Source organism: Patagioenas fasciata, chromosome 4 (genome assembly GCF_037038585.1).
Source record: "Patagioenas fasciata isolate bPatFas1 chromosome 4, bPatFas1.hap1, whole genome shotgun sequence".
NCBI classification, from domain to species: Eukaryota; Metazoa; Chordata; class Aves; order Columbiformes; family Columbidae; genus Patagioenas; species Patagioenas fasciata.
In genome coordinates, this window is record NC_092523.1 from 40,940,289 (window position 1) to 40,953,670 (window position 13,382).

A 13,382-nucleotide genomic window follows, 5' to 3' on the forward strand; every position below is an offset into this window, starting at 1 on the left:
GGATCAGAAAGTCCAGGAGATGTTTGGGTGTGAGAATAAAAGCAATCAGTAGTAGCCGAGCCAAGGCATTGGAGATCTCAGCAGTTCCCAATGTGGTAGCAACGGACTCATAGCCATTCACACAGTCAGTTGGCCCAGGCAGAAAACGGATTTGTCTACACCAGCCAATGCCAGCCTGAGTACCAAAAAGCAAGATGACGGCACATGGCTAGCTTTCTCTTTACCTAATGGGCCCAACCAAAAAGCCACCCATCTTTATCTCCTCATTAATGTGTGGCTATTTTCATTAGTTGTAAACAGTCAAATTAATTTTTACAATACTGGCAAATTCACAATTGTTAATGCCTGGCGACTTTGAGCTACACAGATAATTATCACAAAGAGCTCTGAGCTATTTTGATGCAAAGCGTACAGGTGAGAGGAGCAGGATGGAGTCAGCACTGGGTATCTGCAGTGCCAAGCCTCATTTGCTCAGAAGGTGCAGAGCAAGATCACCCACCTGCCCAAGGGAAGGGAGCAAACGCAGCATGACAAATAAGTGCACTTTTCCTGACATACTTCACTGCTTTCATATGCTTTTCTCCAGAGCTGAACCATGTATCTCTAGCTCACATAGAATTTGTGCATCTCACCATACAGCTTTCAGAGACACTGTTGTTGTGTTTGCTGATTGCAGATACCGGTGACTGTCCCAGGCAAGTAGAAGTGCCGCTCATGTCTCCCCAGCTCCCTCAGACTGATTATTCAGTTCATTGCAGAGCCGGGTCATTTCAGACACTGACAAATTGCTGCATTGAAGTATTAATTCTGAAACGTAAGATATCAGCCTATATGCCCTCCTAAACAAACAACTCAAGTCAATCATGACTTGGGAGGATGGAGGCTCAAAGTGCCATCAAGTGGAATGGCACAGAGGGGAGTAAGATGGAAAGTCTGCCTGGGGTTTTTAACGGGTGAAATGACACTACTGCCTGAAGTTCCTCACAAGCACAGTATTACAGTTTGATATTAGCAGTCAGCATGTTAGTTGCTAGTATTTGGATTAAGTCAACTCCAGTTTCTCTTCTTTTATGACACTTGTTTTACCTGCTTTTTCCTATATTTTCAATGGCAGAATTTCAGGACACTATCTGAAACTGTAAGATAAATTGTATGAAGAGATCAAAACAACATTCTCTTGTGAACTGGTGAAACCTGCATTTTTTAATGTATAGAAATTGTGGCTTTAATTTCACTGAGACAGTGAAAAAAATTAACAATCTTACCTTCAGTAACTTTCAAGAATTGTACAATAATTCTAAATAATTATTTACACAGTATATGCAAACAAAAGAACATCCAGCAATGGCCTCCTGCAAGTACCTCTGTGACATAATTATGAATCTACTACCCCCATTTTACTGGTGTATAAACTGTAGCTCATGGCAAAGGGTTTAAGCAGTTTGCTCAAGGATACACCCCACCTTACTGAGAGCTCATGACTTCAGAGCTTCCAGCCCGTTGGATGTGTGATTTAAGACTGCTGTTGCTTCTCTGTGTGACCAAAGCACACTATGATTTTGTATCCTTTTTAGTAAGTGTGTTTATGCTCATCGACAAGCAGCCCAGGAACCCCAATGAGAAAGAAATACTGGCTGCTCAGTGCTGTCACTATCGTGTCAGCCGTAAGGTTTGTAATACTAACGAAAGTGGCTGCATACACCCTGTGGCTTCATATACTTTTTCTAGCACTCTGAGATCCTAAAACATGAAAGAGCAGAGCCAAAAGGATTAATTCTACATTCTCCACATAAAATATGAGCATTTGCAATCCTCCTTGCATGGCATATGAGGGAGAGGAGAACCACAAGATCCATCTGCAGCCACCCAGCAGCACCTCTATGTACTTCAATAGGACCTGTCTGATGTGCTTGGCCTTACATTCCATAAAGCAATGTCACCAAAGTTAAATCTTTTTTACAATGCAGAGCCCCTTTTCCTTAACATCTTGGTGATTTTTAATAAGAATGTTTTTAAAAGACGAATTTTAGTTTTGAAAATGTCTTCATAAACTATTTCCAAACAACTAAATGACAGGAAATCCCCACTCAGATGAACTGACAGTTTGCTTTATCTTTATGAGAATGAATGACATTTGAGTGAATAACTGTTTAATTTTTATATTTTAAAAGTCTCAGTTGAATTTAAAATCGATAGATATTACAGCTAATTCATTTTACCGCCAATATGTATTTTCCAAATAAAATAAGAAAGAATAGGCTTTTTTTTCCTAATACATCTTGATCTCCTATCTGATTTTTTTTAAATAATAGATATACAATCAAATAATTTTCTCACTTTTTATGCTTAAATACGGTTTTATTTTATGAGCCACACTGTACACATGTGTAGTTACTCTATGGATTGTGATGTTTTCCAGCAGTTTCATAAATCAGCCTTCTAAAGTGATTAAGCTGTTCTCACTACTCCAGAAATAAGCTCTCCAAGCAAAATTGTGTATCTTTCGTCAAACAGTAAACACCAAGAGTGGAAGTGCTTCATTTTTCCAGAGCTGCAAATTCTTTCAACAACTACTTGACATCAATACATGTGCTATATGTATCATGCAAAGAGAAACCAATTACCCACATCTCCGTTCATGTGCAATGAAGAGAAAGCCGTGTGCTCCTGTTGCTGTGAGGAATCTACTATCCTGAATTATCTATTTGCTTGAAATGCTCAGCTACATCTCCCACCAAATACCTGATGTGGATAGCTTGAATATGTTTGTCCCACCACACCTGTGAGGTGGCTGGACGTGGCTCACACCAAATGGGCTTAGATGGGTAAGATGGGTAAGATGACTCCTGGCTTCTAAGTCCATAAGGGAGGGGGCAAAGAGCATCTTGGAGTGTACTGGTTCTGCTTCCCTCCAGTGCATTTCCACTGTAAATGAGAACAGGCACCGTTCTCCTCTTCAGAGTGGAGGGACAACTCACTGCTACTCCATGCAAGTGCTAAAGGTGATGGGTATTTGGGACAAAAGAAAATAAAAGAAGAAAATTCTGCAGAACACAGAAGAAAAACAAAATATACCCTTTTCGTTCCATCCGTTGGAGTTACTGTAGTTACCCTTTCCTGACCATGATCAATTCTTTCACAGCACCCGTTCCCATCTTCGGAGCAGGGTTACTGGTGGGAGGCTGGGCAGATGGATATTCTGCTCTGTTCTTCCTGGTTTTCAAAGAAGTTTAGTATATCTGTCTGTTCTGAAAAGTACATAGGTAGCTTTCTGCAAGCGAGAATTACCCTATTTAACCCTGCAACAGTCTATGAGTCTCGGAATTTCTTGGAATTTTATTTATTCTAGTAGACTTTCTTCCTCTTGGGCAATCTGCCACTATCTGTTAGGACTTCTCCTAAAGTGACTCATTAATGCAGGCTTGGGAACAGTAAGAGTGGGCAGTAAAATCAACCTGTATTATAGACAAAAGGGAAGTTTTATAATGCATAAATATCAAAGCTCTGTGAAATGGATTGTGAAAAGGAAGAATTGGTTTTAATTAGCTTTTAAAAACTGTGAGAATTAAAAAAAGGAGGTACGTGGGCAAAAAATAACTTGTTCTGCATAAGGTAGACAGTAGCTGGTCTTTTAAGGAGGTGAAATGTGAAATGGAAAAGATTTTTCCTACTACTGCCCCATACGCTGTATCATGATCTGACAGGAGCAGTTAAAACAGAATGTTATTTGCTCCCTTTAGGATCTAGACATGGCTGAAATTTTCCCACTTTTGTTCAAGAAGTACTTCAATGTAATATGCAGAGGTGTATTGCAGCTGAAGGAAGAAAAATAATCCAACTCACATCAATTGGCTGACTGCAGGAAGGAGATGTGACATTCTCCCAGTACTTTTTCCCACCCCAGCCCACCCTTTTCTCAGCCTAAGTACAAGCAGCACTACTTCAGTGCTGAAGCAGATAATTAGAAACTGCTTCACTGACGATCACCCAATTATCCTTCTTTTTTGTCTTCTGATTGTGAGTGGCTTGAGGAGTTTCTGTGTCCTCTCCCTACGAAACTACCCCTCTTTATGCCTAATGCCAAGATGCTTCTGCAAAGCCCAGAGGCTGAGCCCACCGGTCCCATCCCTGACACAGAACATTCTGCAGTTCATCCCATTTCAGTCCTAGATAAATCGTATCCCATGTCTGGGGCTTTAAAACCTTGCTATCCAAAACTGCACTCTATTATGCTGTAAGAGACCAACCTCTGTAAGACTAAATAACCTAAAATGGTTTTGAGCTTAAATTTAAGTAAACCTATAATTGTGCCAAGCCTCCTCCCTTCTAATATATGGTGGTAATAAGTTATTTTATTAACAAGGTAAAACTGAAGTATTATTAACATCCAGACAATATGCTGGTACCAATTACTTTTTTCTTTTGATATCTGAAAGTAATACCAACCCTATTCAAGGTCTTTCCATGAGGAGGTGAGCTGTAAAATGACAGTTTTAATGGAAAGTAGATAACAATTTTGGTCTTTTTTGCTAGCAAAGAGAAAGGTACATTATTTCCCCAATAATACAAGTGTTTCCTGTCAAGAAGTATCATCTCTTTTGAAAAAATAGTATGTGGAGGAAGGACAGCCCTAATGAGATTTTTATTACAGCTCTGCCATTACCTCTTGTATCTTGATTTTAATCTAGACTTAAAAACAAAACTGAAACTGATGCTTAATACACTTCATTTGCAAAGCTGTTTACACTTAAAAATCATTCTGGAGAAATTCCTGCTTGCTAATGGGAAGCTGTCAATTGGTTGCTAAGCCAGTCCTGGGTTAGGCATTGCTGCATTACCAGGTGCTGGCACAGCTAACCTAGCTGTGAGCCCAGCAGGAGGGACTCCACGTGAAGACAGCACCCAAGATGTTTGGATGTGAGTCTGATCAAGTGCTATGTCCTGCTAAGCACAGTTAAAGCTGCCGTTGAGTTTATTTGCTGGGACTGAACATGATGCAACACATACAGGTGTACCTGAGCTGCTGAAGTTGCCTGTGTTGTGCTAAGGGGTACAGAACCCCTACAGACGGATTGAGCTGGGAATCTCAGTATGGCAGGTGACTAAACAGGGACATAGCTCCCAGTCCTTGCAAACCAATACCAGATGATTGCTGCATTCCTCCAACACTTTCATGAGACAAACTTTGCTTTACTTTTTTGGGATTGGGTTTTGTTTCCCTCTCTTTCAGAGGAGATAATTCCTCTTGTGCCCTGGATTGACTTTTATACAAAGTTATAGGCTTAATTCTAGGCATAAAACCAGTCTTGTTTGTTTGCTTGTTTGGTTGTTTTGCTTGTAAAGCAAAACTCGCCCACAAAGAATGGGTATGGGAAGAACACAACATGGAGTGAGTCTGTGGTCAGTAGAGGTATCGTCTCTGATGCCTTCAAAGCAAGATGCTCCCAGAAGCACAGACATAACAGTGTATGTCTGACTGTGTTACAAAAACTTCTTCGCACCTCTCAGCCACACAGATACACAGGGAAAGAAAAACATGAGCTCTGAAACCCAAAAGAGTCTTCACCTTTTACTAGATCCAGCATTGCCAGATGCCAGCAATCTACCAGCTGCAAAGTAATTTACAGAGAAGAGGACAAACTAGCCTCAAATTGGAACAGGTAGCCCCAGAGCCTCTTCCACAGCATCACCTGCAAGTGGGGATGGGTAACATAGAAACATGCACAGCTCCCCCAGGCTAGCTGGTCTCTCAGAGCTGCTCTACCCAGATGTTTGCCTCCTCCCTGTCTCTCCTTGCCGTCCCCAGGGTTCAGTTGCACACTCAACTGGAAATCATGTGCAAAATCTCTGAGCCATCAAAGGAGCTGTGCATCCCTGACTGCCCATCAAGCTCTCAGCCTGTCTGACCATGCAGAGAACTGGGAGGACAGGGGACTCCTCAGCCATCTGCCCTGGTCCTGGGACACCGCCCAAAAAGTTGCTGCAAGGGAGGATGAGAGATGGTGAAAATGTTGACAGCTCAAGAGGGAAAGGAAAAGCCCTTGATTATTACATAGTTGATCCCTTCCCGGGTAACTTATTATCTGTGCATTTCAGATGTACGTTTCCCCGAGCAATAGGAAATCAGCCTGTGCTTTTCAGACTAGACGTGGTTTTTTTGTAGTTAAAAACTGCTCACATCCTCTCCCGTTTTACAGACCAAAGCCCATTACTAAAGAGCTCCCAGCAGATGGCAGGGTTACCTTGTGACAAAACTGGAAGTCTCAAGTTGCAAGGGCTGCTGGATAAAGGTTCAAGTACTGATTAAGTATATTTAATTAGCAGAATGAATTAATATCAGAAAAGGCACAAATACATGCTGGCTTAACTGATCTAATGCAAGCTAAGGAATATTGAAGTTACATTTAAAGGTAGTGAAATATCTTTAACCTCAAAACAATTAAAAATAAGCTTTATTAAAAATGAGCTTCATTTAGGCAACTGTTTATGTCACAAAACTAACAAGACAGAAAACATATTATTGTGAGAATCCACTGGAATTGCTGACTGTAGAATAAAGTAATGGAAAAAACAATAGGCCTTGCAAATATTACTGAAAGTGATCAGCGAAAGCGGCTTCTGAGACCAAGATAAGTTCAGCTGTACACTTCTGTGTTCACCTCTTTCTAGGGACTGAGCTAACGTGGAGCACCCCAAAAAGGGAATTCTGTATCGCTTTTGTCAATATGAGAAATCCTGGCCTCAGCGGGTGGAGAACACGCTCAGAGGTTGGGAACCCCCCTCAGAGGCAGCCAGGAGGAAAGCCTGATGCACCCTGAGGATCTCAGAAATGTTTTTTACATGTCGGGAACCAAAACGCTCTGCCCAGTATGACAATAATTACTGACTGAAAATGGGTGAGGCTTCAGCTTTTTAAAAATACAGTTCTCTGAATCTGCTTTTCTAGCCAAAGCAGTAAGAAGTGTACCACTGTATTTCAAACACTTAAAATGACTCTAGTAAGTTAATTCCCTTGTAATTGTTCTGAGGTTGTATGGGCATCTCCCAGAAGAACAGCTGGATGTTGGTGAGGTGGCTATAAATGCAGGCATTCTCGCTGTGTCAACACTGTCTAAAAACATTTGTGGACAACCACTGATGCCAAACCTCTGTACATTGCAGGTGAACAGAAATGGCTGCAGGAAAAAAAAAATGCCAGTCCACATTTGATAGAGTTTTATTTAGCAGAAAAGATTCAGACATCAGACACCCAATACTTTTGCTTCTCATTTGGTCTGTGCCAGATTTGGCTTGCCTCACTGAAACCACTCTCATATTTAATTTCACTATTATACTGTGGAACTAGAAGATTTGTGGAAATGCTATATTTATTCAGAAAAAGAGGATACCTGCTTTCTTTTGTTAAGTTCTAATAAGAAAATGCATGGATTACGATACACAGGGCTTCTGAAAATTAACAAGGCCCAGCCTGGCATACCTGCAGTGTTAGGACAAATTCTGCTTTTATTGCACCAGTGCCACTGAGCAGTGTTCTCTGACTGTGGACCATGCAGAAAAACAGAATTATCATTCCTAATGAGAAACAATATCTTAACAGTCACATTTCCTATTATTTCCTGCAACAATATACTCAACTTCCTCTGATAAACGTAGTGGGTCACTAAAGAACGCAGCTTCAGACTATGGCAGTTTGGAGTTCTGTTTTTATTCTATAAAATCTTTAATAGTTTGTTGTCGTTTATTTGTTGTTGTTTTTTACATACTGATGCATGATTACATTACATTCTTTAAAGCTTACCTCGTCCTATAGACATCTTATTGATGATTCATATCTATTGATTTGCGTTGTTTCTGAAAAACCTTTGCTTTATTAATAATACACCCCCAAAAAGGAATAAAATCTGCATTGACCGATGCTTTAAAGTCCTACCACCTTTTTGCAGTTGGATAATACTCACAAAGCTTGACACAGTCCTAAAATTCTGCATCTGGTGCCAGTGTAACAGAAATGGTAAAATTAATGTGTTCATCTTGATTTTTTTCCCGCAAGAAAAACATCATTCTAACTGCTCCAAGATCACATGTCTTTTCTCCCCCTTTCAGCCTCATGAATAATTTGGCTCATCTTTCTCACTGACATAAACACTGAAGCTTGCTGAAGGTCACACAGCATTCCTGGTATCTTCTCATTCATGTGCAATTCAGCACTGTATTCTGTGCCTCATATTATTTTACATTCATGACATGCAGTTGTAGATCGTTTCCATGGTGGTATAATGTCTGATAGTCAGTTCATGCAGTGAATGGTAAACACCAATGTTTCAAAAGCTAATTAGTGGTGTAGATTTGTTTTTTATTGCCTTATCTCAGTTTATTCAGCTGGAGAGCTATAGGCCAGGCGAGGTCAGCAAAGACAATTAGAGAAATGATCACTGTTTCATATAATAGAAAGTTGAAATAAATAAGATTATTTGAAGTAGAAAGGAAAAGAATTAAAGAGTCTGAGGCAACTGACATTATTAAGGTAACTGTAAACCAATTGTTTTGATCCTTAGACCTTTGGCTCACCCGGGGTCCCCACTAATCCATCTGTCATCCAGTATTTCTGTCTAAAGAAAAAGGCCCTCTTAGGCTTTAACAGAGCACTCAGATCCTTCTGTTCCTGGCTTAGCAACTCTTCATTTTCAGCCTAGAGTTCTATCTCATCAGTATCATCTGAAGAAATGCCCTGTCTCCAGTTTTCAGTAGCTAGAAGGAAATGTATAGGAAACCATGGGGCAGGGAGGTGGTGGGAGGTGCAGAAAAAGAAAGGAACCAAAACTCTTTTATCACTAAGAAGTGCTCTCAATTGGCCTCAACTTACACATGGAAATTTTTTTCTGCAAGTTGCTGGGGCGAAGGATGGAGACAGAGGGGCTTTCGCCAGCCCTTCTTTTATTTACTTATGTCCTAAAGAGCTTGGCAACTCCTAAGCAATGGTGCCAAACCGTCTAAACGCAGTTTTCTGTGGAATTTTCCCTTCAGATCACAAGAGTTGTTGATTTAACCCTCTCCACAGCTGCCAATAATTTATGCAGACATATCTGCCCTTGGTTTGGCACATCCATGCAGCTAGGATTTGGTAGCACACATCACTGAAGATCCTGAGCAACACCACTTCCAACTCAACTACAAGCACATGTAGAAACTACCCACATACATGCTGTAGGACAGGAAGAGACTTTTATGACAAGAGAATATACTGCAAAGCCAAGAGAACCTCGGAGAGGAAATGAAACCACAGAAGATATGCTGTTAATTTTGAGAAGAATCATATTTTCATTTGTGTAAAATATTATAGTGTCTACATAATCCATGATTTTGTTTTATTTATGGAGTGTGTCTATGACGTAGTTCAGGAAGGAATTTCCCTCAGAAGTGCTGGAAGTGGCTCACTGCAAAGAAAGTCTTCCTCAACAAGACAAGAATTTTTTCTCCCCTGAGAGAAGCAAAGAGAGGGGTCACAGTAAAAGTAAAAAAACACAAGTTACTTTTGTAAGCCCATCCCTTAAAAGATAAGGCAGAGGGAGGAATAAAATTTAACTGGTCGTTCTCATCTATACACTTGTAGAGGACAAAAAGAAATCACCAACAAAAAAAGTAACAAATCCAGAAATGCACAAGAGAAATAGTTATCACTATGTGATATTATGAGGTGTAAATAAAAAACACCATAAGATCAAGAGCTTCATGCTTAATTTTTTTAGATTTATTTGAGTTATTTCAAAAGGTAGGGAGGAGAAACAAGAACAAAACACAAACCATGATATAAGCTACGATGCTCTAGGATACAATTCAGAATAAGATATTTCTGAAAGGACTGACACAAAACAAGCTCTCTCCCTGATCAGGTACCAAAAGAAGTGAGTCCTTTTTCACTTGCTGCAAGAATGTATGCTAGTTTAAAAAAATAAACAAATAAAGCATTTTGAACTAGACTCCAGTTGGCTGGCTCAAGGCAGGAATGTCCATCCCCTCCCATGATACCTCCTGACACATTAGGCTAGCACATGGAGTGCAGGCCAGGCGTTCCCAGGATCATGCCATTTCTGCATCTCCATCCCACCCAAGATCAGTGCCAGGCCAGATCCATGCCATTCCAACTTTCCAACTTTCCTGAAAACTGGGTTGCTACTCAACCCAGAAAGCAGTGTTGGTCTAGCCTGGAACTGCAGTCTTTCAAATGGGAATAATGTGATTACAGTGACTAATGTAACAATCTCAGGTAACAGATATTAATACAAATATAACTAAAATGCATCTCACATTTCAGAAAATAATTAAATTGAGTTAATATAGCATGCTGAAGACATAGATAATTATAGTTAATACTTTCTCATTAGTATTCATGCAAGATCTAATTTTACCTGGGTCTAGAAATTTAAAAAAAGGAAGGAGTAGTATCACCATACTAAAAAAAGGCATTTCTTGTAATCAAAATTTTCCTTTCTACTTTATGTGAAATATGCCAATCTAATTTTTAAATGGAATATCCTCTCATGTATCTATGTTGACTGGCATGCTAATACGGCTATTTTGGTCAATACTATTTGAAAACTTCCCTTTTTTCTTTTTTTCTCTTCTGTTACTTACATTGTGTGGCGCACAAGCTTGTTTCAGCCATTCCTGTATCCTGCTCTGCCTAGTGGAACGAGGGTCTGTAATTACACAAAATGTACAATTTAATCTTATCTAACAGCATGATTACAAGATTTCCCTGATTATGCTGTCCAGATACAACTATCAGCAATAACAAACTTCTGTTTGCTCTAAGATAAGAGGTCGCCTCTTACTAAACGATGCTATGGTTTTATAGGAGCTAAATGTGCTCACTGTAGCACAAAGTCTAAAATGATAGTGTTTATCTACAGCAGGCATTATCAAATAAAAGAACAACATTCTCAAATTTATTCTTTATGCACTTTCATCTGAATATAATAACTTAAACTTGGGTAAATTAGAGAGATTTTATAGCTAATCGAGAGCTAAAAGACCTCTGTTACAGTCCTTGCTGCACTCAGTGTGCCAGTCCTCTGCGTGCACCGTCGGAAAGTTGGCATGGAAAAATGCCTCCAGAAGTCCACACACTTACTTGACAGACTGGGATTTCAGACCTTGCTCCAGGCTGGATAAAGCACAAATTTGGAGCCAGCTCTCCCTCTCCCAGAGACCTTAGTTGTTTCTTTCCTGTGCACCAAAGACATCAAGCTTAGCCACCAGGGTGCAGAATCAGTTCAAAAAAGCTTGCCAAACTTGCAGCATTTGAGGCACAAATGATATACGAGGTGGGTGCACTTAATACTGGAAGCAAGGGTCAGGACCAGCCACTTCAAGCCCTGGGCAAGGCAGCCTGACCTGCTGGAGGGCAGTTCCCCACTGGCCATGAGGAGTTCATTGTCAGATTGTGACTGTGGCAGTTCCCATTCACAGCTCAGCTGTCTTCCTCATGGATACTATACACTGGTTGCAAGAGTGGGAAATGGGAATGGACGTCGAGGAAGCATCGAACTGAAGGAAAGTGGGCACTGCTTTTAACCGCTGTGGTGGTTTAAATCCTTGCATCCTACCTGCTGCAGACCATGAAGAGCAACAGGAGACTTCCCATGGTTGTCTACATGGCTACACCTCCCTGCTATGTTACCCCCAGAACAGCTACAGTGAATGGGAGGACAAGCATGGGCCACACCAAGTGTGGGAGATAGTGATCTCCAGGAAAGGGCATACAGCAAATAATGTGGTGGCCTTCTTGTCAGAGGTGGGGTCCTATCAAGATGTGGAAGTGCTGGAAGGAGACAAAAGTTCCAGGAAAACTGCCTCTTCAGCAGGTGTGTGGGCATCCAAATTCCTATTGCTGTCTCTAGCAACACAAGCCTATGTTCACTGAAACCCAAGGCGACTGAAAGGGTATCCACTTTCAGAGGGACTGAGGAAAAACGTGACAAAAATTCAGCCTCATCTCACACAGATCTGGCATGCATTCAGAAAGCAGCAAAGTCCTACCCAACTTAAAGGAGCTTGTGAGATTGGGGACTTAGTTATCTAACTGCTCCATCACTAGCCAACAAAACCCAGATTGGTTCAAAACCCATACTTAAACATGGGAAGAAGGAAAAACAAATGCATAGCAAGTGGGGCCAAGCTAGTACAAGTCATAAGTCAGTGGAAACAAGGTCCTATGACCAGAACAGCTCCTTCCATCAAGAAAATGTTTTGCTGTGTGAGTGGATGAGTAAGAAACACACTCCCTGACCTATTCACTCAGTTGGCACCTGGCTCTGGCCACACCTGAGCACTGGCTGCATCCTTGTTCAATGGCTGCATCCACCTCTGCTCTTCTTGCGTGCAAGGTGGTAGGTCAAGGTGCCCAGGCCCTTGGCATGATTAGACCAGCTCCCTGGAGTGGGTCTTCCTCTTAATTTCTGAACCCTCTGTTGCTGTTCCACTTTCGTTATGCAGGCTGGAGACCTGCTTGGATGTGCACCACAATGTGCCTCTCATACCCCTACCCCCGCAATGAGATGCAGTCCTAACCCAAGTTTTTCTGACAGTTTCACCAAATGCTCTCTTATCTGATTACTCCTCCCAGGAGCAGAGGAGCTTCAGTTACTACTGCCCTGGAAGCAATCAGAAGAGGATATTAAGAGTAAGGTCCAAGTCTGGCTATAGGAGAATTACAAACATCTGGACACATAGACCTCCATTGTTGTTTCCACTGCCCTTGATGCTCAGCTGAAGGTAGCCCTTCATCCTCCTCTTCCGAAGCCACAAGGTCAGAGACGAAGTATGTGAGTGATGCAGGACAGCACCGGCACACACGAGGTCCCTGCCAGGCTCCTGCCTGCGGCTGCCTGCATACATCCCAATCCATTTGTAGCGGCTGCACAGGTAGCACCAATCACATTCAAGCACTTCTGCTCAAGCTAAAAGACAGCTTTACCCTCTTGTGACAGCGCACGTGAACACCTACAGGGTCAGGGTCAGTGTCAGCTTCCCAAAGGCGGGGACTTCTTCAGACTGGGTTTAAACTGGAGTTGGGTGCTGTAATCCCATTACGAATAGAGCGCTGCGGGGAAACCACGCGTAGCATTCCCCTGAAGCACAGCACTTGGATTTTCAAGATTATCCAAACAGGTTGGGTTTCTCCCCCTTTCCTGCAGCCCTTGCTCCCGCAGAAGTCTCTGAGAAGAGATGCGGTGACAGGCGTGCGCATCCAGCCGCCGGCGCTGCGCCGGCCGGCGCGGGGAGAGCTCCTGCCGGACCACAGGCTCCACACAGGCACAGGCGACTCCGGGACCGCCGGGGTGACACTCCCCCTTACTCCCGCCGCCCCCGCAGCGGCCTCG

At 41.9% G+C, this 13,382-nt stretch overlaps 1 long non-coding RNA gene across 1 annotated transcript; it reads right to left on the minus strand.

Moving 5' to 3' along the window:
* Positions 1-7,685: 7,685 nt before the first annotated feature.
* Positions 7,686-13,369, minus strand: LOC139827808 (uncharacterized). The gene is made up of 2 exons (XR_011738803.1): positions 10,633-13,369; positions 7,686-9,478 (listed from the first exon to the last, which is right to left on the minus strand). It is a non-coding gene; the product is annotated as an uncharacterized lncRNA (long non-coding RNA).
* Positions 13,370-13,382: the final 13 nt, after the last annotated feature.